Source organism: Cyanistes caeruleus, chromosome 5 (genome assembly GCF_971803275.1).
Source record: "Cyanistes caeruleus chromosome 5, bCyaCae1.hap1.1, whole genome shotgun sequence".
Lineage (NCBI taxonomy): Eukaryota > Metazoa > Chordata > Aves > Passeriformes > Paridae > Cyanistes > Cyanistes caeruleus.
Window position 1 is genome coordinate 3273676 of NC_141705.1, and position 23911 is coordinate 3297586.

At 53.1% G+C, this 23911-nt stretch overlaps 1 protein-coding gene and 1 long non-coding RNA gene across 8 annotated transcripts in view; one reads left to right on the forward strand and one right to left on the reverse strand.

The window, feature by feature from the left end:
* Positions 1-9996, reverse strand: part of RNF24 (ring finger protein 24) — a 31123-nt gene extending 21127 nt beyond the window's left edge. Inside the window, exons 1-4 of one of the 7 annotated variants that reach the window (XM_086889730.1) lie at positions 9917-9973; positions 7941-8075; positions 3928-6921; positions 1073-1155 (exon numbers count right to left, since the gene is read on the reverse strand). The gene's annotated coding sequence lies outside the window, so the exon portion shown is untranslated. Of the gene's footprint in view, positions 1-1072; positions 1156-3927; positions 7341-7940; positions 8076-9916 lie in introns of those variants that run through there. The other 6 variants (XM_086889732.1, XM_086889727.1, XM_086889729.1 and 3 more) reach the window with 6 other exon arrangements.
* A 110-nt stretch (positions 9997-10106) lies between these two features.
* On the forward strand, positions 10107-16072 carry LOC147652861 (uncharacterized). The gene is made up of 3 exons (XR_015286963.1): positions 10107-10157; positions 10741-11046; positions 11621-16072. It is a non-coding gene; the product is annotated as an uncharacterized LOC147652861 (long non-coding RNA).
* The last annotated feature ends 7839 nt before the right edge of the window (positions 16073-23911 follow it).

The window sequence follows — 23911 nt, forward strand, 5'->3', positions numbered from 1 at the left end:
AGTTTACTGTTGGATCTCCACAAATTCCCGGGTGCCGAATCGCCTACTAGAAGGGAAAATATATGAGTGGCACTAAGGAGGTGGCTTAGCAACGAGCAGGCTGGCAGCTTTGAGTGGCTTTTTAAAGGTCAAGCGAAAACATGATGTCTGGAGCCCTCATGTTCCATTTTTTTTACTTCAATTTAATGATAGTTCTGGCCAGCCCGGTTATTAAATCTCCACCTCACACCAGCCAGTCACACATCTGTTAAACCCAAGCTTTAAATTAAGACTTTCCCTATCTAAATATCCCCTTTCAACCCATTCCCACCTTCACCAAAGTGGGGGGTAAAAACTTTGTCGGGGTGAAACACAAGGAGAGGTCCCATCACCGAGGGGATTTTTGGGAAGTGCCACTGAGAAGCATCATTGAAATTCAGTGGGAGAAGCCGGTTTTCCTCAGCTCCACGGGGGCTGCCATGTTAAATCACATTTGGATTCACAGTACAAGGCTGCTAAAATACCACCGCGGTGCCTATTGGCACATTTCAATGAAATCGCCGTGGCCTCATTAGTAGAGTGGAAATTATGAGCTTGTCTTTGTATATATTTAAAAGCTTGCCTCTGAAACTCTGCTGGGTAAGGGCCAGGAATTCCTGGCTCTGAGCTCCTACCAGTCGGCAGTTCGGGATCGCTTTGCTCCAACAGGTCAAGCGACCACGCGACCCGGGAGAAAAAGCGTTTAAAAACCGCCCTGAGGGGAGAGGCAACAGGGTTTGAACTAAACCCTCCTCCCTGTCAGCTCCCTTCAAGCTGCTTAGGGAGCAAGTCCTAATGAAAGTGCAGGTTGTAATTAAGAGGATGCAGGAATGTGGGTGTGTGGAGGTTCATCCTGCTCCCAACAGTTGGGGTGAGAGCATCCCGTCGGCCCAGAAGCGCCGTTCCCCTCTGGGGATGGACCACAAAAGCCCAAATCCTTTGAAATGAGGGGCAAACTCATGAATTAACATGTTTTTTTTGGGATCTGGTCCTTTCAAGATGGGAATTTGCAAGTCTCTGTGAAGGAAAACTTTGGGCTCAGCTCCCTACTTACCTGCACGGGTGCCGCAATGCAGCCAAGCCACGCAAACCCAACGTATCTGCTTGAACAGCTACCGCAGTTGGGTGCCAGGGATGCTGGAAGAAAAGAGAAAAACACCCTAAAAATTGCACAAAAATCCAGAGGGAGCAAGGGAGAGGATGAAGACATGGTTTTTAAATGCTTGGATTCGCAGAGGCTCCCAGAAATTGCTTCAGCTCTTGGAAACAGCACAGAGATGCCCTTCTAAAATGCAGCGATGATGTTACGTGGCACAGAAAGAATAGGGGGGGAGGCTTGGCTAATCCTCACAATTTTATAAGCATCTGAGACACTAATCCGTTGATCTCATTGAAAGGGATTAGAATTACTCCCTTGCCAGGAAATTTAAGAAGTTTTCTACCAGATGTAAACAAAAGCACGGAGCAGCCCGCAGAGACGGCTGCCACACAGCGAGTCCTCACAGAGAAATCAGCATCGGGGCTGGTTTTGGGGTGGAAAAGGGGCATTTCCAGCTCAATGCTGCAGAGGGTTGTCTGGAGTGATGTGGGTATCCAAGGGAAGCCTGATCAGTCCATCCACAGTAGGTTCAAGACAGGATCCCATCCTGGGCAAGCAACCTGCCAAGGCTTCACAACTCATCTTTGGGCTCTAACTCTTATAGAAATGGACTCTTCAGCTAAAAAAAAATCTGTCCCAACCACCTGACTTGTTCTGTATTGGTCTAGGAAAACATCATTTTAATAATAAGAAAAAAGAGAAAAATCTCTGAGCCACAAAACCCAAGTTGTGCCCAGCTATGAGCAGCCTTCATCCACACAGCTCTGTGGCAAGGACGTGGGTTAATAAGGAAAATATAACACAGCACACTCATGGAAACAGACTGGGATCTCCTGCTACCCTCACCACGAGCGATTCATAATATTGAAGAATAAATTATTTGATTTAGAAGATGAAGCAGGCAATGTGCAATCTGGGTTTTGATATCAAGCAGTTTGCTACTAAGTTGGGTGTTCCAGCTCAGAACATCAATAGCTGAGATAGATCAAACCTAAAGGAAGCAGAAAGGATTCAGGAGATCCTTTGAAGAGAAGCAACTTTTGTTAGAAAACAGAAGTTTTCTAAGAAAGAAACTAAACTTTTGTCAGCGCTTACTTCTTTCCTCTTTTAAATTCCATCCAAAAAAGAAACCTGAAGAGGCTCAAGTTCCAACCTCAGTGTGAACAAGGCCTCAATTTCATCTGCTTGTCTTAAAAACCCTCCTTTTGGAGGTGCCTGATTGGACAGCAGCATAATCCCTCTTCTCCTGCCCATTTTTCTTCAGGACCATATTGTGATACACAGCATGAATAAATTCGTGCTAAAGTTATAATCTTGTCTGACAAGAATCCTAGCATATTTCCAGGAAACCTTCCCTGACGAGATTATAGTGATATGCAGCAAGGCCAACATGAATATTCGTCTGCAAGGGGCATATTTCCAAGAAACCGCTGTCCAATAAGATTGTAACGAGATGCATTCATAAACATTCATCTGCAAGAAGTGTATTTCCAAGAAACCCAACGAAATTACAACACAGACACCCAAAACCAGCATGAATATTTTTCTGCAAACAGTGTATTCCAAAGGACCCCCAAAGAGCCTGAAAACATATAAAAAGCACCTTGGGACAGGTGCAGTTTGTGAAGCATGGTGGGGAAGTGCTGCAGTAGCCTTCTCCCTGTATCACCCGGTGCTGTTCGCCTGGCACAGCACTGAACTCATTTTTGCTTATGGTTTCCTTTTCACGATTGTAATTTGATTATAAATTTCTTCTTTTCATTAATCACATTGGCTAATCATTTATAATAGTATCATTTTTAGTCTTTAGGCACAAGTACTTGCTTGGCTTTGGGAAAACACCCACTCTTCCCATGCAGTCCCATCTCCTAACTCCTTGCAACACTCCTGCTCCCAGCTTTAGTGTCCAAGGCTGGAATAAAGCACCTGATGTCAGGCTTGTCTCCAGCTCCATCCCTCTCACCTGGCTGCAACACATCCCAGGTCTTTCCCATCACCTCCTTGACCTGTTCCTCCTGCTGCATCACTGGCAGCTCCATGGGGAAGATGCTTCAGGAGAAGAAGGATACAAGGAGGAAGCCCCAAGAACGGTCAGAAGCTCAGGACAACTCAGCATTCCTCAGGCAAAGCAACAGCTGAGAAAATGATCCATTTTTCCTGCTTTTACTCCCAAAGTGCCGCCCCCAACCAGTGCTCAGCACAACAGTGAGGGTGTTTTGGTGTGAATGCCAAGCAAGACTGGGGTGCAGGGCTGAGCTGAAAGACACCCAACCCACACGAGCACCACCAGACAGGCTCCAGCCAGCTCATCCCAATTTATTCAGCCCTCAAACCACCACCACACAATCCCATCCCACTTCAGACGGCCACCACTGCCACAGCCTCCAAAAGCCTTATCTTTTATCTCACTCGCCAAGAGAGCAAAACACCGAGTTGTCATCCAAAACTTCTCAACTAAAAAGCGAAAGAAAAACCCCAACCCCGCAGCTGCGTTTGAACAGAGCCAGGAAATCGCCTCGGGGGAAGCCCAGCGACGGGTTTTTAGAGGGAACAATAAGAAAATGGGAGTTGCTAAAGCGACGAGGAAATATCTGCCTGAAAATATCTGCCTGCTCAGGACAAAGCTCTTCGTGGAAAGAAGTTTAACTCGATCCTTACAATACGCTGGCGAATGCGATTTAATTCCGAGAGCCCCGGTCAGTGGGAGGCACGATCCACTTGGGTGGATTTGTTGTAGCTGAAGTTGGGTTGAAGACTGATCCCTCCCCACCCAGTCTGGATGGGTCATTTGGCTTCAGCCACTTTCTTACCTGCCAGGCTGCTCCTCCTGGATTTCAATGGACCGATGGAAGAGCTGAAATGCCCTGGTCCCACGCCTGGGAAGCTGCACAGCTACAGAGCTCTCCTATTTCCCCCAAAATACTCCAGTGAGCCAAGAAGCTGGGAAACCCGAAAGGATGAGCAACAGAGGGAGGGCTGGAATCAGGAGGGCTGGAATCAGGAGGGCTGGAATCAGGAGGGCTGGAATCAGGATGGCAGCTGCCTCCTGCTCAGCACTTTCAGTTTCTCTCTCCAAGCGCTCTCCTGGCGCGACTTCCTCTAAAGCGCTTTGCGACTGAAAAGCTGCATTAGCGGCGGGATTAATCCTCTGAGGGGATAATAAAATCACAGAATCATGGAATCGTTCAGGTTGGAAAAGCCCTCTAAGGCCACCAAGTCCAACTGCTAACCCAGCACTGCCAAGGCCTCTACTAACCCATGTCCCCAAGTGCCACTTCTACACTGCTTTTAAATCCCTCCAGGGACGGTGACTCCAGCCCCTTCCACGAAAATGTGGAGTCAAAGGCCTTGCCAAAGTCCAGACAGACACACCCACAGCCTCTCCCTCATCCAACAAAGCAGGTCACCTTGTCATGGAAGGAGATCAGGCTGGTCAGGCAGGACCTGCCTGTCACAAACTCACACTGGCTGCCCCAGATCGTCTGATTGCCCTGTTGGTGATGCATGAGGACACTCAGGTTATCTGCTCCTGTCACCTGACTGACAGCCCTGTAGTTCCCAAAATCCTCCTTCCTGCCCTTCTTGTAGTTGTGTTTCACATTTGCTCGCTTCCAGTCAGCTGGGACCTCCCAGTTAGCCAGGGCTGCTGGTAAATCATGGAAAGTTATCCCCATCCATTGCAGCAATCCATTTGTTTGAGTCATCCCACATGACTCTGTGCTGGCAATGATGTCACAGCTTTCCTGATGCACAGTGGCTTCCAGCTCCTTCTCCTGCTGGTGACCACGCAGTGAGCATTGGTGCAGCTGCACTTCAGTTGGGTTATCAATCCCACCACCTTCTTGGAGAAGTCTCATTCTTGGTCATCCTGCATGACCATTCTCAGGGCTTTCATGGTTTCCAACACATCAATAACCCTTATGGTGTGCTGCCACACGGATCTCCATCCCCTGCCTCCATGGAGACAGCACACTGAAGAACCTGGCTAGCACACTGTCCCTCAAACATTGGGGTGGGCCTCCATGACTACCCCATGCAAAGATCCTTTTCCCCCTTGGAGCCAGAACTCCAGCTGTCAGCAGTCCTGGTGTCTTGCAAACCCGCCCAAAAACAAAACTAAAGCCAAAATACGCCTGGAGAAGTCATTCCTGCTTGCTTCTCACACTCACAGCCCTGGAGAAGAAAAAGCAGGACATCCCTGCCTAGGCTTCCTGCCACCCTGCCCTCCCTGGTTTGTCTCTGCTTTTTCCACAGCCTGATCCAGCAGCTGCTCTGGCACTGGAGCAACCTGAGACCTCACAGCCTTTGGCTACATTGAGCCAGCTAATTTGGTCCATGAGCTGCTGCTGCCCATCCACACACTGGTATTAGGCTTGGGCTCATCTCCTCCCACCATCCCTTCAGCACCACAACTGTTCATGAGCAGGATGCAGGAGCCCTCCACATGTGGTTGGAACCCTTCAGGATTGTTTTTCTGTTCTTTGATGGAATTCAAACATGCCAGACAGGTAGAAAAATGACACATTGTCCGTGTTACTGTTCCAGAGAGAACAGCACCCAAAAATGATGCAGCTCCATCTCCAGCGGGGACAGAGGAACAGGCCCTGCTCCAGCCCACCGTCAATGTCAAGGCTTTCCCATCCCTCAGGTCGGGAAGAAAATCACCACTGCCCATGGCTGTAGCAAAACCACATGGGTTTGGATGCTGTCTTGAAGCTCGTTTTCCATGGGATCGCTGGCATTTCTCAACCCAGCGAGCGGCACCCGCCGGGCTCAGGCGATGACTGGGCTCACTTGCAGTTAAGCCCCGTATCACATCATCACTGATGCCGCTTTACAGCCCTGTCAGCGACTCGGGGTGGGGACACCAGGACAGCCACTCCTGACCTGAGTCTGAGCCGTTCCAGGGCAACAGTGACAGGGGAGGAGGAGATGGCTGTGACTGGCCGATCTTATCTTGTGTCAACAACACTCAGCTTTAAGGAGAATGATTGCAGGAACAAAAACAAACAAACCCAGCTCGACCACACCAACAGGGGAGCTTCAACCTCAAAAAACACCCTCCGGGCTTCCACACCAACGGTCCAAACTGGCTGAGGACCACCAGAAAGATCTGCACCTCCTGCCAGAGCCCAAAGGATGGGTTTGTTTGTTTTTACTGTGCAGCAGGAGTCTGGCAAGGTGGGGGAGGACCGCATCTCACCCATGTCATCCCAAGGCAGGAGGCTCCAGGCGCAGGTGGTGGGAACAGGAGATGAGCACCAGCTGTGCCTCTCTCCATCTTTTCCACGTCCACGTGTTGTTTTATGGCTTTGAATCACTCAAAACATGTCTTCTGCCACACAGCTCAAGTGGAGGTGGCAGCAGGTCACTGGGAGGGGTGACCCAACGGGGAACAGCTGGGGAGATGGTCCAGAAGCACAAAAGCCCTCCTAGCAAAGCCGGGTGTCCTCCTGTAATCCCACACATCATTTAGTCCAGGAAAGCAGCTGGAAATCGGCTGTTCTTGGGTAGAACCTCCAGGCTTGGTTCAGCTCCACAGTCCTGAGCAGCTCTGCTGCTTCCTTGCCATGGAATCCTCCTCCACCCCATCACATGCCTCTCCCCAAGGACAGGCCTCTGCAGCCAAGAGCAGTGGTAGCAACCAGCAGCCATCACCTGATTTCCCATGTGGCACACAGTATTCCTCATCTGAAGGTCCAACAGATCCCACAACACTCAGAGCACGCTGACCCAAAGGTGTCCTTCACAGCTGGTCCATCACAGTTATCTCTAATCACACTTGGAGGCGACTGGATCTGAGCCTGGGAGGCACAAGCAGTAAGTTCCAGCAGGGCTGACCCACCTCCACATCTGGTTCTCCCCAAATCTGAGACAGCCTTTGACCAAACAGCAATGCCAGCAACCCAAGCAAGAGGCCTGGGGTGTCCAACCCAGCCTTGGTGAACAGGGATAACATTAGCAAACCTGAGCCAAGCAGTGGTGGAACAGAGGTTTTGGGAGGTTGTGGAGGGGATTTCCTACAGCAGCAAGGCTGGGAGATGTGGGAAATCACCACCACACACACCTCCACCCACTCAGGATCAGGACTGTCATCTGCCAGTATCAGCCCCGTGACCTGGTAACGGGACCACATCACTGCTCCTGCCTGCTTCAGGCACGTGGGGGTGGAAGCATTTATTTTCCCTTTTTTAATATGTTTTAAATACCTCAATTAGTGCATTTTGGGCTCCTTACACATTGCCCCCAAGCAGTTCTTCTGTCAGGGGCTCTATACTTCCACTGGTGATTATTAGTGGGGCACAGAGTTGTTATTTTTCCAGGCCAGGGGCCAAATTCGTATTTAATTTTTGCTCCAGATGGCACGGCACTCCAAATGCATCAGCTGGAGCATCGAACCTGTATGAATAAAGTAATAGAGCAAACAACATGATTTACTCAGGGGCTGTTTGACACGCTTAACGTGCTTTGTGTACATCTGTCGTGCAAAAAAAAAAATAGCATTCAAATGAATTCAGGTGATGGGTATGGCTATTAAACCAAACACCTGAGGGAAATGAAACAGCAGTAGGAATCTAAAAAATAATGATGATAATAATATTAGAACTTATGTTTTGCTTTCTGTAAAGTCAATGATATCTTTTAAAAGAAGGCTGATTTCAGCCATCACTGCTGAGCACAGGCCTGGGTTTTGTTCACCTTCCTCTGTCCCCAAAGCTGCTGCTGGCAGTGGGTCTTGCAAACCAGGGTCAGAGTTCTCCCAGGAGAAGGGCTGGTGATCCCAGATTTCAGTGTGGTGCTGAGAGCTTATGGCTCTGCTCACCCGAGGAGATGCAAGGAGGACACCAGAGGACAACCACGAGATGTTCCAGTTATGCTTCTGGCAAATTCACCCCGTTCCCAGGAAGCTGCTGCATCCCTCCTGCACAGCCTGAAGCTGGGATGTGCTCCCTGCAAACTAAAGCACCCAAAATAACTCAGAATAGGGTAAAAAAAAAAAAAAAAAAAAAAAAAAAAAGAAAGGAAAAAAAAAAAGAGACATTGAGTAGTCGGCTTATCTGCCTGGGCACACAAAACGCCACCGTGTAAAAACCAGCTGAGCCCGCAAACGCCTGGAAACAAAGGGACTGGGGCGGGGGGGTGGTGTCTTTTTGTGCTTGGCTTTGCTCCGTTCAGAGCATCCTCGGGCTGCGAGAGCCCGTCCTGGCGGCACCCAAAACAAAGGAAAGCCGGGAGCTGTAGGCAGGAGCCAGCTGGGGAAAACCGGGACGACGAGGAGGAGGAGGAGGAGGAGGAGGCACCCGCATCGCCCTCCCCGGCAGCTGCGGAGCCGAGCTCGCGTGTTGCCGAACACGTTATCCATGGCAGGAAACTCGAGATCAAAGGCGAGGAGCGTGCCAGAGCAAGATGTCATCCCAGCCTCCTGCCAAAGGTGTGCACGGGAGGGGGGAAGCCAGCCCCAGACGCAAACGCTGGCACATCCGACGGAGTGACCGAGACCCACGCGTGTTCTCCTCCGTGCGCCCCGGCGAAGACAAAGACAGGCTGAACTGAACAAACAAAAAAAACCACCCCAAAACCCCAAACCGCAGGAGGTGCATTTTTACCCGTTGGTTTCCACTCCCCAGGGTCCCACGCACGTCCCCTGCCAAAGCGGCGGATGCAGGGAGGGTATGGACGTGCCGGCAGGGCAGAACAGCAGCCCAGTGTAACTCCAAAAAAGCTTTTCCCATTGCTGGGTGGTTTGTTTTTTGGGGTTTTTTTGGGTTTTCTTTTAAAGCAGAAGAAACCCGCAGCGTCCTGTCTCGGCCCCAGGAAAGCAAGGGGACGTGTCTGACTCCGAGCCAGCGGCTACCGGGAACAGAGGTGACCCGGGGACCCTGAGCCGAGAGTGGGATGGGACCCCCAGGAGCTCCCCTTCATCAGGGGGGTCCAGGCAGGATGGGCGCTGGGTGGGGACATGCCCCTTGTCCCTTTGTGCCGCCCCAGCCCCCTCCTCCATCCCTCCGGGGTGATGCAGTCCGTGCCTCCAGCCTCTGCTCTGGGCTGTCCCCTCTGCCCCACAAGCGGGACCTTATGGCAGCCCTACAGCGCTGCCAGACACCCCAAAAGCACAGCCCAGATCCCCTGAGTGTCCCCTTAGGGGTCTGCAGGGACGCGGGGGCTGCTCCAGTGCCCTGTGGAGGTCCCTGCCCCACAGGGGACCGCGGAGCAGAGACAGAAGGACCCTGTCCCCCATGGCAGCTGCTGAGGAGGGGGTGCCCCTGCCCCACAGGGAGCATGGAGGGAGAGCCCTGTCCCACAGAACAAGGCACAGGGAGAGCGTCCTATCCCACAGAGGGCTGGAAAACAGACCCTGTCCCATTGAACACGACACAGGGTACAGCCCAAAGAGGGGATGGAGGAGAAACCCTTCCCTACAGAACAAGGCACAGGGAGACGTCCCACCGCACAGAAGGGTTGGCAGAGGGTCCCTTCCACACAGAACAAGGCACAGGGGAAAGTCCCACCCCACAGGGGGCTGGAAGAGGATCCCTTCCCTACAGAACAAGGCACAGAGGGACAGTCCTGCCCAAAGCGGAGCTGCAAGAGGGACCCTGCCCCACAGCGGGGTGCACAGGGAGGGATCCCAGGCACACAGCGGGGGATGGAGAGGGGTCCCTTCCCCACAGAACAAGGCACAGGGAGGGGTCTCACCCCACATGGGGGTACCGGGGGGGGGTCCCCGCTCCCCGTATGGGCGCTCGGGGGGGTTCCAGTCCTCCGGCCCCCCAGGGGGCTCCCGCCCCCCGCACTCACCCGCCGCCGCGCTGTCCCGCCGGGGCTCGCGCCGCCCGCACCGCCCGGCCCGGGCAGGACCCGGATGGAGCCGCCCCGCCCCGCCCGGAGCCGGGCACGGCTTCCCCGCCAGCACCGCGCATGCGCACAGCCCTGCCCGCGCCGGCGGGGCGGGGCGAGGCGACGGGAGGGGACAGCGGGGCGGGGGGACGGGGGTGACGCGGGGACAGGATGGGACACGGGGAAGCGACAAGGAAAGCAGGTGACAAGGAATGACAGGGGAAGGAGACGGGGAGGGGTCTGACAGAGGTGATGGGGCGTGACGCGGGTGACGGGCTGACGGGGTGACAGGGAAAGGAGGTGACACGGAGATGGGATGGGACAGACAGAGGTGACGGAGGGTCGACGGGGGCAAGGAGTGACTGTGGGGGCATAAGGAGACATTGGGGACATGCAGTGACGATGGGCAGAGCGTGGCACTGGAGGCGGGGATGGTGTAGTGAGGACTTTAAAGTGACAGGGTGGCAGGGGGTGATACTGGGGACAGGGTGGCACTGGGGAAAGGGGATGATGTAGCGGGGACACGGGGTGACTGGGAACAAGGGCTGTGGAGACAGGAGATGACTCTGGGGACATGAAGTGGCAGTGGGGACAGGATGGGGTGGCAGCGAGTGCAGATGGGGACAGGGCGTGGCAGGAGGGACAGGGTGAAGGCGGATGACAGGGCTTGGTGACAGTGAGGACAGGGTGGCAGGAGGGGTGACACAGGGGACAGGACACACACCGGGGGTGGTGTGCGGGTAGGTACTGTCTCACTCTGCTCATCGCTGCCCGCACCCCTCCAGTTGTCCCCTTCCCTGTCCCTTCCCATGGACACGACCTCACTTGTGGGAGAAATGACATCACCCTGGAGCTGAGATGTCACCCAGAGCCACTGTCACGCACTGGTCCGAGGATGTTCTGGACGTGCAAGGGAAGCTGATCTTCTTCTTCTTCCTTCCCTCTCCATGCTGCGTGGATGGCTGGACACGGTGATCCCTGCGACAACATGAGCATCCCTGGTGACAGCAGGGACATGGACACAGGGCTGAGCATCCCGGGTGCTGTGACAGCAGGGACACAGGGACACAGGGCTGAGCATCCCTGGTGCTGTGACAGCCGGGACACAGGGACACAGGGACACAGGGACACAGGGACACAGGGACACAGGGCTGAGCATCCCGGCTGCTGGGACAGCAGGGACACAGGGACACAGGGCTGAGCATCCTGGCTGCTGTGACAGCAGGGACACAGGGACACAGGGCTGAGCATCCCTGGTGCTGTGACAGGATGGACACAGGGACACAGGGACACAGGGCTGAGCATCCCGGCTGCTGGGACAGCAGGGACACAGGGACACAGGGACACAGGGACACAGGGATGAGCATCCCGGGTGCTGTGACAGCCGGGACACAGGGACACAGGGCTGAGCATCCTGGCTGCTGTGACAGCCGGGACACAGGGACACAGGGACACAGGGCTGAGCATCCCTGGTGCTGTGACAGGATGGACACAGGGACACAGGGACATAGGGCTGAGCATCCCGGCTGCTGGGACAGCAGGGACACAGGGACACAGGGCTGAGCATCCCGGCTGCTGTGACAGCCGGGACACAGGGACACAGGGACACAGGGACACAGGGATGAGCATCCCGGCTGCTGGGACAGCAGGGACACAGGGACACAGGGACACAGGGACACAGGGACACAGGGACACAGGGACACAGGGCTGAGCATCCCGGCTGCTGGGACAGCAGGGACACAGGGACACAGGGACACAGGGATGAGCATCCCGGCTGCTGTGACAGCCGGGACACAGGGACACAGGGACACAGGGACACAGGGACACAGGGACACAGGGACACAGGGACGAGCATCCCGGCTGCTGGGACAGCACGAACGCTGAGATGCGCATCCCGTGCTCCCGGCCTGACGCGCTGCCGTGGGAGGACTCGGCGGCCCTGACCTCGGCATTCCTGAGCGATGAGGCAGGAGGCCGATCCGCTGGATGTTCTCCCTGGGTTATTATCCCACAGCCTTATTCCCGCTGTGGGAATCCCCGCTCGGCACGGGAGGATTCGCCTGGGCACGCTGGAGCCGGGAGTCCTGGTGTTGGGAAGAGACTGCGGAGCCCCGCGGGGAGCCGGCACTGACGGGACGGATTTGGGAAGCAAATGCGCTCGGAAATCGAGTTCTGCCATTCCTCCCACACGGGCTGGCGTTGGGCACTCCGGGGCAAAGCCTGGAGCTGCAGCTGGAGGGGAGGGAGTGCTGCGAGCCTTGTCCTTGGCACGGAGTCATGGAATTGTTTGGGTGGGAAGGGACCTTAAAGCTCGTCTCGTTCCAACTCCCCTGCCATGGTCAGGGACAGCTTCCACCAGATCGAATTGTTCCCAACCTGACCTTGGACACTTGCAGAGGTGGGGCAGCCACAGCTTCTCTGGAAAACCTGTGCCACACTAACAGGGAAGAATTTCATCCTAAGATCGATCTAACCCTGTCCTCTGTCATTGTGAAGCCATTCCCCTTTTTCCTGGTGAGGAAAGTGCAGGCTCTTGTCACAAGTCCCTCTCCTGGAGCCCCTTTAGGCCCTGGGTTGGGCTCTGGAGTCTCCCTAGAGCCTTCCCTTCTTCAGGTGAGCACCCCCAGCTCTCCCAGCCTGGCTCCAGAGCAGAGGGGCTCCAGCCTTTGGAGCAGCTCTGTGGCCTCTTCTAGACTGGCTCCAGCAGCTCCAAGTCCTTCTGATGTTGGGGGTCCCAGGGCTGGAGGCAGCTCTGCAGGGTGGGGTCACACCTGAGCAGGGCAGAGGAGCAGAATCCCACCCCCTCCCCTGCTGTGGGACATGGGGGCTTTCTGGGCTGCCAGCACACACAGCTGGGGCATGTCCAGCCTCTTTCTCTGGATGAGAAAAAATACAAAACACCCAAAAAGGGTCCCACGACGTTATGGACATGGGCAAGGCAGGGTGTCTGTTGTGATTCCAGTACTGGCACAGGGCTCCTGGACATTGCCTTATGCCCAGGATCTACTGGCAGTTACAGAGCAGCTCTTGTGGTGCACCACCCTCCCTGCCTCAGTTTCCCTTTGCTGCCTGCATGGGGACATGGCCAAGCAAGTCCCCCTCAGTGGAAGGGGAGGGCTGGATGGGCAGAGTCCTTCCTGCCTGCGTGCTGGCAGTGAGAGGATGTGGGATGGGGGCACCCAAATTCAGCTAATTGGGGGTGTGGGGACGTGTGTGATTCCCTCCCTGGCCACGGATTATGAGAAAATCCTGGCTTTCCTTCTCCATGAGTGAAGGCACTCACGATCCAGCCCGGCTGCATGCCTGGACCTTACGGAGATGGGGTGATAAGGGAGGGTGGGTCTGTCCCATGGGAAGGTGGAAGATGTCTCCTTTCTCCTCTAGCTCCTGTCTGGCAGTGCTGGACTGCAAACACCACGGCAGATCTGTTGTCACCCCAATTCAAATGGGGTGACAAGTGCAGGGATAGGACTGGAGTGTCCCTGGAAAGTAGGTGGAGGCTGGAGTGGTGGCAGCAGCCCTGTCCCTGCCTCCCACAGCCTGTCAGGATCTCCTGCTCTCTGAAAACTTCTTCTCTGGAAGGATGGTCAAGCCCTGAGAGGTCCCCAGGGCAGTGGTGGAGTCCCCATCCCTGGAGGAATTTAAAAGCCATGTGGATGTGGCACTTGGGGATATGGGTCAGTGGTGGGGTTGGCAGTGCTGGGGGAGTGGTTGGACTGGATGATCTTAGAGGGCTTTTCTAACCTTAATGATTCCATGATTCTCTGATCTACCCCCACATTTTTTCTTTTGTGGTCAAGGGGACCTTCAGCGTCACCAGCCTGGCCAAGCCAGTCATAGAGGAGTTGTGGATGGGAGACCTGGGGGGCAGGGGAACACTCAGGTTCCTGCAGATCATCTCCTTCCTTGGTCCCAGTGGCCATGGCATAGCACTGCCAGGTCCTGGACAGTGCCTCACTGGAAAAATACCCACTTCAGTCTTCTGGTTTTTCACTCTTCTGGTTCTTTTCTCCTTCTTCATCCATCCCGACTGCTTGCTCTCCCATTCCTTGCCTCCCCTTCTCCCCTCCTTTGACATGAGGTCTCTGGGGTGCCAGCTGCTCTGAGAGCGACCCTGTCCCCTCTCAGCCAAGGGGATTGGGCTGGATGATCTCAGAGTGCTTTCCCAACCTTCACCATTTTATGATTCTATAAATATCAGTGGCACACATCCCATCTCTGCCTCTGAAGGGGACGTGGGGAGCCTCCCTCGCCCCCTCCCTGCTGCCGTGGCCTTGCTCAGCCGGTGCCACCAGCGCTGCACCGTGCTCAGGGTGCAGCCCTGCTTTCTCACACCTCTTCTCCACCCCTTCCACGGTGGTTCTACCCCTGGCCAGCCCTTTGCAGAGCAGGGTGGAGCAGAACAGACTCTTCCTCTTCCTCATAACAACAATTACCCAGGAGCTTTGATTCATTAATGACTTTGTGAGTCAAGCAGTGACACTGCTTTGGCAGGGTTTGCCCCAGGCTGACCCACCTCCCACCTCCCTCCTTGGCCTTTGCATCCACCCAGGGCAATCCTGCCCCGAGGATCATGCCCTGCTCAGCAAGTGGAGCAGGTGTTGCTCCTGGGTGGCAACCAAAACCCTGCAGCTCTTCCTCTTCCTCTTCATCACGCTCCGAGGAGCTTGGCTGCAGCACAGGATGCTGCCAGACCCAGTAGGAAAGGGGAATTCAGCTAATCACTGCTTGCATCCAAGCTGGGAAGTAAATTGGGTTGGAGCCTGTTTGCAGGTGTTTGGAGATGAAAAAGCACAACCTTTATCCATCCTCTTCCTCCTGCTCCTGGCCCAGACCAAAAATGGGCCAGGGAAAAATGACCAACCTGGACATCAGCAGGCAATGCTGAAAGCTTCACTTAGGGGAGATGTGGCTGCAGGGCTCAGAGCCACGGGCTGGGACTGACCCTGCTGGGAATGTCCCTGGCAGTTTGGGGTGTGTGGCACAGCCTGGAGCTGGGCTCAGCACTGCCAGGATGGAGAGCTGATGGCCGTGAGGATTTTCCTACCACTGGGGTCAGGAAAACTTTTCAAGCTTCTTCTGGAGCAGGGAGCATTTGCTGGAGGATGCAGGTGGTTCCTGAGAGGCGAGGAAGCAGTTGGGAATTCCCGTCAGGCAGCCAGACCCTCCCTCACCCCACTAACACCACTGAGCTCTGCCTGCACCCTCCAGCTCTGGGAAAAAGACCTTCACTGAGGCTGAGTGCCCTTGTCCTGGCAGGAGCCAGCACTGGCACAAGGATGGACTTGCAGAAAAGAGCAGAGGATGGGTGGCAAACGGAAAAGTGGGCTCAGGTGGAAGCAGCCCCAGCGATGGGAAGATTGCAGAGGGTGGAGGGCAGGATTGCTCTGAGCCTCAGTGGTGTATGGAGTGTGGAGGAATGAGGAGGGAGATGGATAAAGGAGGGGTGTCTCAAAATATCTGTTAATAGTAGATGAGGAAATTTCCTAATGGGAAGTCAAACGGTTTGTTGGAGACACGGTGTCCAGGAATGGGATGTCCCACTGCATCCAAACCCATGTCCCTGCTGGGGATGGAACATTAGAATGTCACTTCAGGGACCAAACCAGAGCCAAGACCTGAGGGAGTGTAACCAGATTCCCCCTTATCCCTTAGGAGTGCACCAACACCTCCTCCCACCCGTGAGAGACAGGCAGGGAGTGAAACCAGCTGGCTCCTTGGGTTCAACAAAATCCAGCAGAAATGGACAAGGAACGAGCCAGGGTCCAGCTCTGCTGGTATCCATCCCCTGGCTGGGACTGGAGGAGCTGCTCTGCAGGAATGCACGGCGAGGGCCAAGCCTGGGGAATGCTTTCCACATTATATTCTCTCAGTTTCCGGCTATTTGCTGCTTCAGGACTTCCTAAGCCAGAGGTTGTATCCGTATCTTTCTGCTTTACAGCGTGTGATGGGCTTGTGGAGAGGGGGTGATCACACGTCTGGTGTTTCCTTGGGGAAAAAAAGAGTTCAAAAGGATGAGCAGGCATGGGAATAGGCACTTTTGGGGCAGCTGTGGTGCATCCCAGGGTTGATTCATGCTTTAAGTATAATAAATGATGTGGATAGAGCGATGTAAAATCCCTCTCCTCCTCTTCTCTGCCGGGTCTAACGTGGAGGGCTGAGCAGGATTCAGCCCTGGGGCCAGAGGGTTTCCACATGAGGCTGCAATACAAAACATCTGGAGAACATCAGCCACAGGGAGACAGGAATGCTCCAAACTGGGAATGGGTCCAAGCTGTCCCTTGCAGGCTCAGACAGACACACACACACACACACTCACTGTCTCGTCCCAGAGCTCTGCCAGCCCTTGAGTTGAGTTTTTGCTAGGAATATCCTGTCCAGGATCACTTGGAGTTTGCAGCAGGGATCCATCCCAGGCACATTTCTGGGGCGTGCTTGGGCACGAGACTGTGCAGGAGCTGGAGCTGACAGCTCCAGTGATCTGCCACTGGCATCCTCCCAAGACTCAGCAGTTTCAGGGATTTTATTCCCCTCTGGGCAGCTGTGTTGGGAATACAAGGCAATTCCCACCTCACCAGGAGCAGCCACTTCCCTCTAACACATGGATTAAGTTCTAGGGTGGAGTGATGGACAAAAAAATTTGGTTATTTGGAATAGCTGGATTTTTTTTGTTGTATTTTTTTTTGTTTTGTTTGTTTTGTTTGATTGTTTTTATTTTTTCTTTGTTTGTGGTTTTTGTTTCATTTTGTTTTTTTTGTGAAAGTAGAAAAAGGTCTAGGAAACAAAGCAGGATGAAGGGAAGAAGAGAGTCCAGACCAACTTTATTGAACAGTGTCCCTTCCTCAGACTTGTTCCACAGATTGCTTTTGTTTGGGACCACACTTGATAAGACAGGATTGATTTAAGATTAGGCTGGGAAAAACCTTGCAGGAGCATCCACAGGGCTCCTGGATAACTCCAGGGACAACTTTTAAGAGGGGAAAATTTCCCAGGAGGTGAAAATTGGAGGAAATAGATGATCTTTTAGGTCCTTTCCATCCCAAACTGTTCCATGATTCCCTGAATCTGTAATTTGGAAGGATTCAGAGGAAAGCTCATGGGATGGACAGCATCAAAGGTCTCTGGGTACAAAGGACCACCATCCAGCAAATGAGCTGACTGGAAATCTGATGTCTGAATGCTTTTGGAGCTGAGGACATTGGATCTGGGGCTCAGCACAACCTCCTCCCTCATGGGAAGAGTGGGTCCTGCATGATGGCAAATCCTTGTGCAGAGTAACTTCAAAGATAAATAGATAATAATACAAAAACAACCTAATGAAACAGAAATCCTCTGCAGTCTCTGCCAGAAATCTCATCTCCAGCCCTGTTCTCTTGGCTAGCACTTGGCACAAGCCAGAGGGGCTGATTAACCTCTCTCTTCCACATCTGAAAATCCATGGCAGTGGTCATCAAACACCTGTGCATTGAGGAGGGCAGACACCGAGGCAGCTCTTCTGAAGTTGTCTTTAACTTGGGAGAGAGGAAAGTCCCCACCCTTTGCACTGAATGTGGATTTGCCTCCTGCAAGTACAGGCAGAGCCTCGACTCCTGATAGCATCTCAAGGGGATGTAAACACAGGGAGCCGGCCCAGCCTTCCCAGGGAGCCGGACAAACCTGGTTGGGAGAGCGGGGAGAAGGAAATGCTGAATGCATCAGCAGTCACCTGAAAGGACTCTTCTCAAAGCCTTCCTCCAAAGGATTCTTCTTTTTGGCCAAGGTCTTGGCCTTTCTTGGAGCTCTTGTGGTTACACAAACGTGTTGAGTCAGTGAATCCTGCCCATGGGTCATTTCCGAGAGTTTCTTTCTCTTGGTTTCCACACTGAGCCACTGAACACCTGGGAAAACACAGTGCTGTGATGGCAGCAGGATGATGAGATGCTCACCCCGACTATCTGGGTCTGTCTTTATCCCCCAAATGAGAGTTTGCAGCTCCCCATGCCACCAGCACCCTCTGGCACCAAAATGAGGTGAGAAGGGACTTCCCACGTGCAGACAACAGCTGCGGTGCTCCTGCAAAGCTGCCCAGCCCTGGGAGCTATGGAGAGGAGCAGGTGGTTTTTTGGGAAGTTGGCACTGGTGTCACTCAGATATTTTTGAGGCTGAGCAGGTGGGAAGCAGCGCTGGCTTTGCAATATGAGCCTGGGCAGAGTAACCCAGATGCCACCCAGTGCTGTGGGAAGCGATCCCAAGCCTGGAAAGGAAGAAGGCTGGCTCTTTGTTGGACTTAAAGCAGGTAGAGGAGGCAGTGGGTGAGGAGGGAAAGGTGGGATCCTTTGTTAGAGCTTTGTTGAGGGCAGTTGTACAAGGACAGAGTGGATGGAGAGATTGGTGTCTGAGACCAGCTGGGCAAAAAAGTGAGGGAAGATACAAGATCCCACCTGCACACCAAAATCCTCCAGTGCTTGCAGAGGAATAATGTCTAGGAGCCCTCTTGCCCAGTTGCATCCCCGTGCCTCAGTTTCCCCAGGTGTAACATATGGATTAAAACCCTTGAGAGCGGTTTCCTTGCTCTTGAGTGGCCTTGGAGCTCCATAAACAGGATTATGCTTACAGTATTTTCTCCATTTTGCTATGAAATCCTCCTCAAACATCTCTCCATCAGGAGAAATCCCAGCCCAAAATGGAAGCTGTGATAGGAAAGGGCTTCACCTCCTCTCCCAGCCTGACAGGAGAGCAGCACGTGGCAGGTCTCATAGGGCAGGTGTGGCATCAGCTCTGTCCCCATAAATCCTCTCTGTGTTTACTCTCTGGATAAATGGGGAACCTGGAACAACCAGGGCTCAGTAATTGGGGTAATTTCTTGGCACAGGGAAAGCCAGCTCCTCATGTGTCCACACCCATGGTGTCCCTGCCTGTCACCTGCTAATTGGAGAGATGATGCTCCACCACATCTCCTCTTCCTGGGCAGTGCTGGGAGCAGTCCAGATAAGCTTCTGCCTTTGTGAGGCTTGATCCTGCCCTAGGTGTGTTTATTCCTGAGCCTCATGACATCCTGGAAGTGAACTAATCTTCTTTTGATAGCTGGGGAAACTGAGGCACAGCCCACTGGGGTGACCTATTCTCCCTGGGGCCATCTGCCTTTGCCATGTTGTCCTTCTCAGGGCACTGGGTGATGCTTTTTCACATTGTCCTTGGGAACAGAGGGGGAGAGATCAGCAGTTCCCATGGGAAATGTGTGGGACACCATCAAAGGAAGGGGAGAGGGCAGGAAGCTCTGGAAAACATTGCAGCTCCCCAAAATCTGGCTAAGGTCAGAGCCTTGGCTTGAGCTGAAGAGGATTTGGATTTTTGTTGTCTCTGCAGAGCAGGGCTGGGAGACCTGCACTCAACACAATGTTGTCCCAAGGCCTTGGGAGTGGCCTTGACCCAGAAAACTTGGGATGTGTCTTTAGAATTTTGGGGTTGGTGTTGAGCTCAGTTGTTGGCCAAACAACACCCTGAACCTGGGTGCAGAAGATCTGTCCCAGCCAGGGCCAGGAGAGCTCATTACGCCCTTCCAGCCACCAGCTTTTCCATGTGGCAGCAGTAATTTTTGAGCATCCCTGGGGTTATTTGTGATCTGCAGAGAAGGCTGGTCCGGGGAGGAGGCTCCTGACTCTGTTCACGTATCCCTTGCCTTGTTTTGTGCACGGCTGAGGAGCACTCAGCCTGGACTGTGCTTCATCTGCCTCTGGCTGGGTGCCTTTCCCATAAAAGTGGGGCACCCTGCATCCAGCTGGCAAGCTGGTCAGGAGCCTTGACTCAGCTGGACTTGGCTCCAGCTCTGAGACTTCAGCCCAGACCCTGGTGAAAACCTACCCCTGGCGCTGGAGGAATTTGCTGGATGGAGCTCAGGTCTTGCAGTGCCTTTTAATAACTCTGTTTGGGTGGGGGAAAGCTGAGCCACCACATGGAAATTCCCACTGGAGAGAAAAGGAGTCTGGATGCTCCTCTGGATGGTCCAGGGGAGGATGGAGGGGACACCAAGCTGGGGACCCCTCTGAAGGCACCACAGGGTGGGAGGCCAGCACTTCTGCTACCACCTTCCTACGGGAGGAACAAGCTCTTCCCAAGGGCCATCCATCCCACCTCCATCCATGCCAGGATGCAAGGAGGGAGCTGGGATTTGGGGGATCTATTTCCATCCCTGCCCTCGATGCGACACACAGCCCTGGCCACCTCCAGGTGTTATGCAACTGCTTGGAATCAAAACACCGACGTCAGAGACTTTAATTAGCAGAGGAAAAGTGTTTCAGGGATGCTGTGGAAGGATTCTGTGCCACCAGGTTCCCCTCCTCAGGATTGGGACACATCTTGGGAAGGGAGAGGTGCCACCGTAGCCCTCCAGCCCCACCCAAAGCAGCCAATGGTTTGTGAAGATGGTCCCAAACGTGTGTGGGGCATTCAAGGAGCTTTATTCCTTTTTTCCCAGCCTCTTGGGGTTTCCCAGAGGCAACAGTGGGTCTTTGCATTTTGTGGATAACACCAAACTTGAGGAGTAGGGTGGGCATTCAGCAGGAAGGAGGATGAGGCCCACAGGACCCTGCTCAAGCTCAGCAGAGGCTGATGTCACATTTTGGGACAGGCTGGACATCTGCAGAGAGGTTCTGGGATCACTGCAAGTCCAAGCCTGGAGACCATGTTCCATTTTGGGCTCCTCAGCCCAAGAGAACCCTTGGTGTGCTGGGGCCAGCCCAGCAGACCCACCAGGCAGGGTGGGATGCACTTGGGATCTTTGTGGGAGGGAACAGGAAAGCCACAGATGACCTGTGAGAAGATGCCACCACCACTGCCAGTATTCACTCACAGGAGACACGAGCAAATCCAGCCTATTTGCATACTGAGACTGATTTGCATACCGAGCTAATGAATTCCTCCTGATGTCCCGGTTGCTTTGCTCAAACCCATTAAGAAATGGAGATTTTCTTCTCTGCTTGGAGCAAAACACTCCAAACCCCACAGGGCAGAATTCAGCCCCAGGGAAGCAGGGAGGTGGATTCCCAGTGGATTGTTGAGGATCTCTGCTGCAGCAGGGTGATGGACAGCCATGAACGAGGCAGCCTCAATTCTCATCACACTCATATCCATGATCTTATTTTGATAAAACTAATGATGTTTTATTCCCCAACGAGCTCTTGTTCAAAGCTCATCTCATTCTGCAGCTCAGCTTGGCTGTTACGCTTCCTCAGGAGGGGAAATATTCCTTCAAGCTGTGGCTCAGACAGGGTATTTTTGGCATAATTTGGCTTCTACTTGGCATTCATCATTTCCAGATATTTGCTTTGAAAATCCCCTCGAAGGTGTGCTGGGGGGGATGCTGGGGTTGAGCTGCTGGGCTGCCTCCATCTCCTTGTCTCATCAGGCTTTGCTTTTTACTGGAAATCGTGATCCCATGGAGACCCCAAAGATCAGAATATCTGATGGTGGATGCAGGAAAACCAAGGAGGATCTCCCTGATAACAGGGCTCTGATCATCTCGTGGTCACAGACACTGGAGAGGAGACACAGTGAGATCTGGAAATACACCAGGAACACTTCAAAATCACCCAGTGTGTCCCAAGGGGACCAGGAAGCACGTGGGGGCTGATCCCCTGTAAAAGCCCAATTTCCAGTCTCCAAAGGGCCTGCCTTTCCCTGGGAAGCGAAGCAGAGCTGAGGGAACTTCCAGCTCGCGATTTGGACTGGAGTGACTCGGGATGGATGTTTTTGGGGCCCTGGCACTGATGGGATCTCGGTGCTGTCGGTTTCCAGAGCAGGATTTGGAGATTCCCAGCGTGGCTTGGGACACTGCCATCCTCTAGTGGCTGTACCCAGAAGCACAGGAGCTCTGGTGTGGAGACCAGGCAGGATGTGGGGCTCTGGGGGGCTGGAGTGTGGGGTGGGGAGGACATTCATGGATGTTCCCCTTTCCTCCACCCCCAGCAAGGGTGGGGGGGAGCTCTTCTTGCTGGAAAAGGGCTTGGTGTCCACTCCCAGTGAGCTTTGTAAACTCTTTTTTCCTGTATTTGTATTTTTGGTTTTCGGGTTTTTGTTTGTTTCTTTTTGTGTTTTTTCTTTTTTCTTTGTATTTTTCTTTTTCAATGAGACAAAGCTCCTTCATGGGCTTCATGCCTTGGGTCTGGCCCTCCGAGGATGGCTGGATTTGGGGGCAGCCTGCTACCTCCACTCATTCACATAAATTCCTTGGGAACACCTGGAATGAAGAGTCCTGTTGGGTGTGAATGCAAGATCCCATCTCTGGGAAATTTTTGTAGGTCGTGGTCTCAGCATCGCCGCCTTTTACTTCAGCCCCATCTTCAAAATGTTCTTGAGTCGAAACTACTGCAGCTGTGTGGAGGTTGTGTAGAATTGGGGAGGACAGAAAAGACCCTTCTTTCCTCTTCAGCAAGGGATACAGGACCAGGAAAAGCTCCCAGGATGGTTTGTGTGGGAGATGAGTTGGTAAAAGTGGTGACTTCCAAATCATGGAATACCCTGAGCTGGCCAGGACCTACAAGGATCATTGAGTCCAGCTCACCTTTGGCAACCCCAAAAATCCCACGCTGTGCCTGAGAGCAGTGTCCAAATTGTCCTTGAGCTCTGGCAGCCTTGGGGCTGTGACCATTCCCTGGGGAGGGAGAATGGCAGGAGGAAGGGCACAGAAAAGAGATAACCACAGAAGGGAGCTCTAAAGCAAATTTTTATATATATTTATATATATTTAAAACAGGACCTGAAATGGGGCCCTGAGCCAAATCTCAGGAGCCTGGTGAGGACATGAGCGTCACAGGGCCTGTGATGAGGCTGGCACAGGATATTTGCTTTGGATGCTGAGAGTCTCATTTTCCCTGCCTTCCTCTCCTAGCCAGTCCCTTCTCACAGCAGGATTTCCTGCTGGGATGGACACAGCTGTCCCAGCTACAACTTTCCTCCCCTCTGTTCACCCACTGATGGAGAGGGATCCAGGAGGTGGGGGAAGAAGGGATGGGATTGACCACAGAATTCCAGAATGGTTTGGTTTGGAAGGGATCTTATGGATAATCTGTCTGGATAGAATCTTTATGGATAAAGAGTCCCCACACCTCTGCCATGGGCAGGGACACCTTCCACCAGAACAGGTTGCTCCAAGCCCCATCCAACCTAACTTTGCTTAAAATGCTGTCAAATATCCTTTTGGATCCTGACCCTGCTTCTGTATCACTCCCCTGTCCAAGAGTACAAAGGTTTGAAACCTCACTCAATTCTTGAAGTTTTCTGCAAACTTGAAACAGCTTAAAAATGTGGTGGAAATATATTTCTTTGCACAATAAACTGTATTTTTGTTGCATTGCATCTTGCACAATGTAATCGTGGTCCATAGGGGCCAAAGTAATAACATAAATTAATAAAGAAATTATCATAGCAACTAATTCAGAACCATGTGCCAAGGATTCAGATAATGTGTTAGATGAGATCCATTATGCTTTTTCTTATCACCCTGACTTGTGAGTGTCCACAGAAATACTGCAGGAATGGATCTTCACTCAACAAAAATGCCTGGTCCCTTCAGCTGCACAGAGGAGCCTGAAAAGATGGTTCAAAAGCAAGAAAACAGACCCAAAAAAAAATCCCAGAAGAGATAGTTTAACATGCCAAAAATTCCTGAGTCAGTGTTCCAGAGGCCTGAGCGTGCTGGCCTGTCCGTGCTGCTGATCCCAAATGAGATGTAAATATTCTTGGCCAGAGCAGGGTTTCAGGTTGCTCACAGCTTTTGCTGCCTCTGCAATTCTGACGTTCTGTGGTTTCGATGGAAATCTGCTTCCCTCCAGCTGCCTGTCTTTGGATTACATCTCCTGCTGCATTTCCCTCTGCCCTGAGCGAGAGCAGAGCTCTGCAGTGATGTTCTCACATGTGTTCAGTGATATTCTCACATGTGTTCAGTGGCTGAGCTGGCTGGAAACCCCAGGTCAGTCTGTG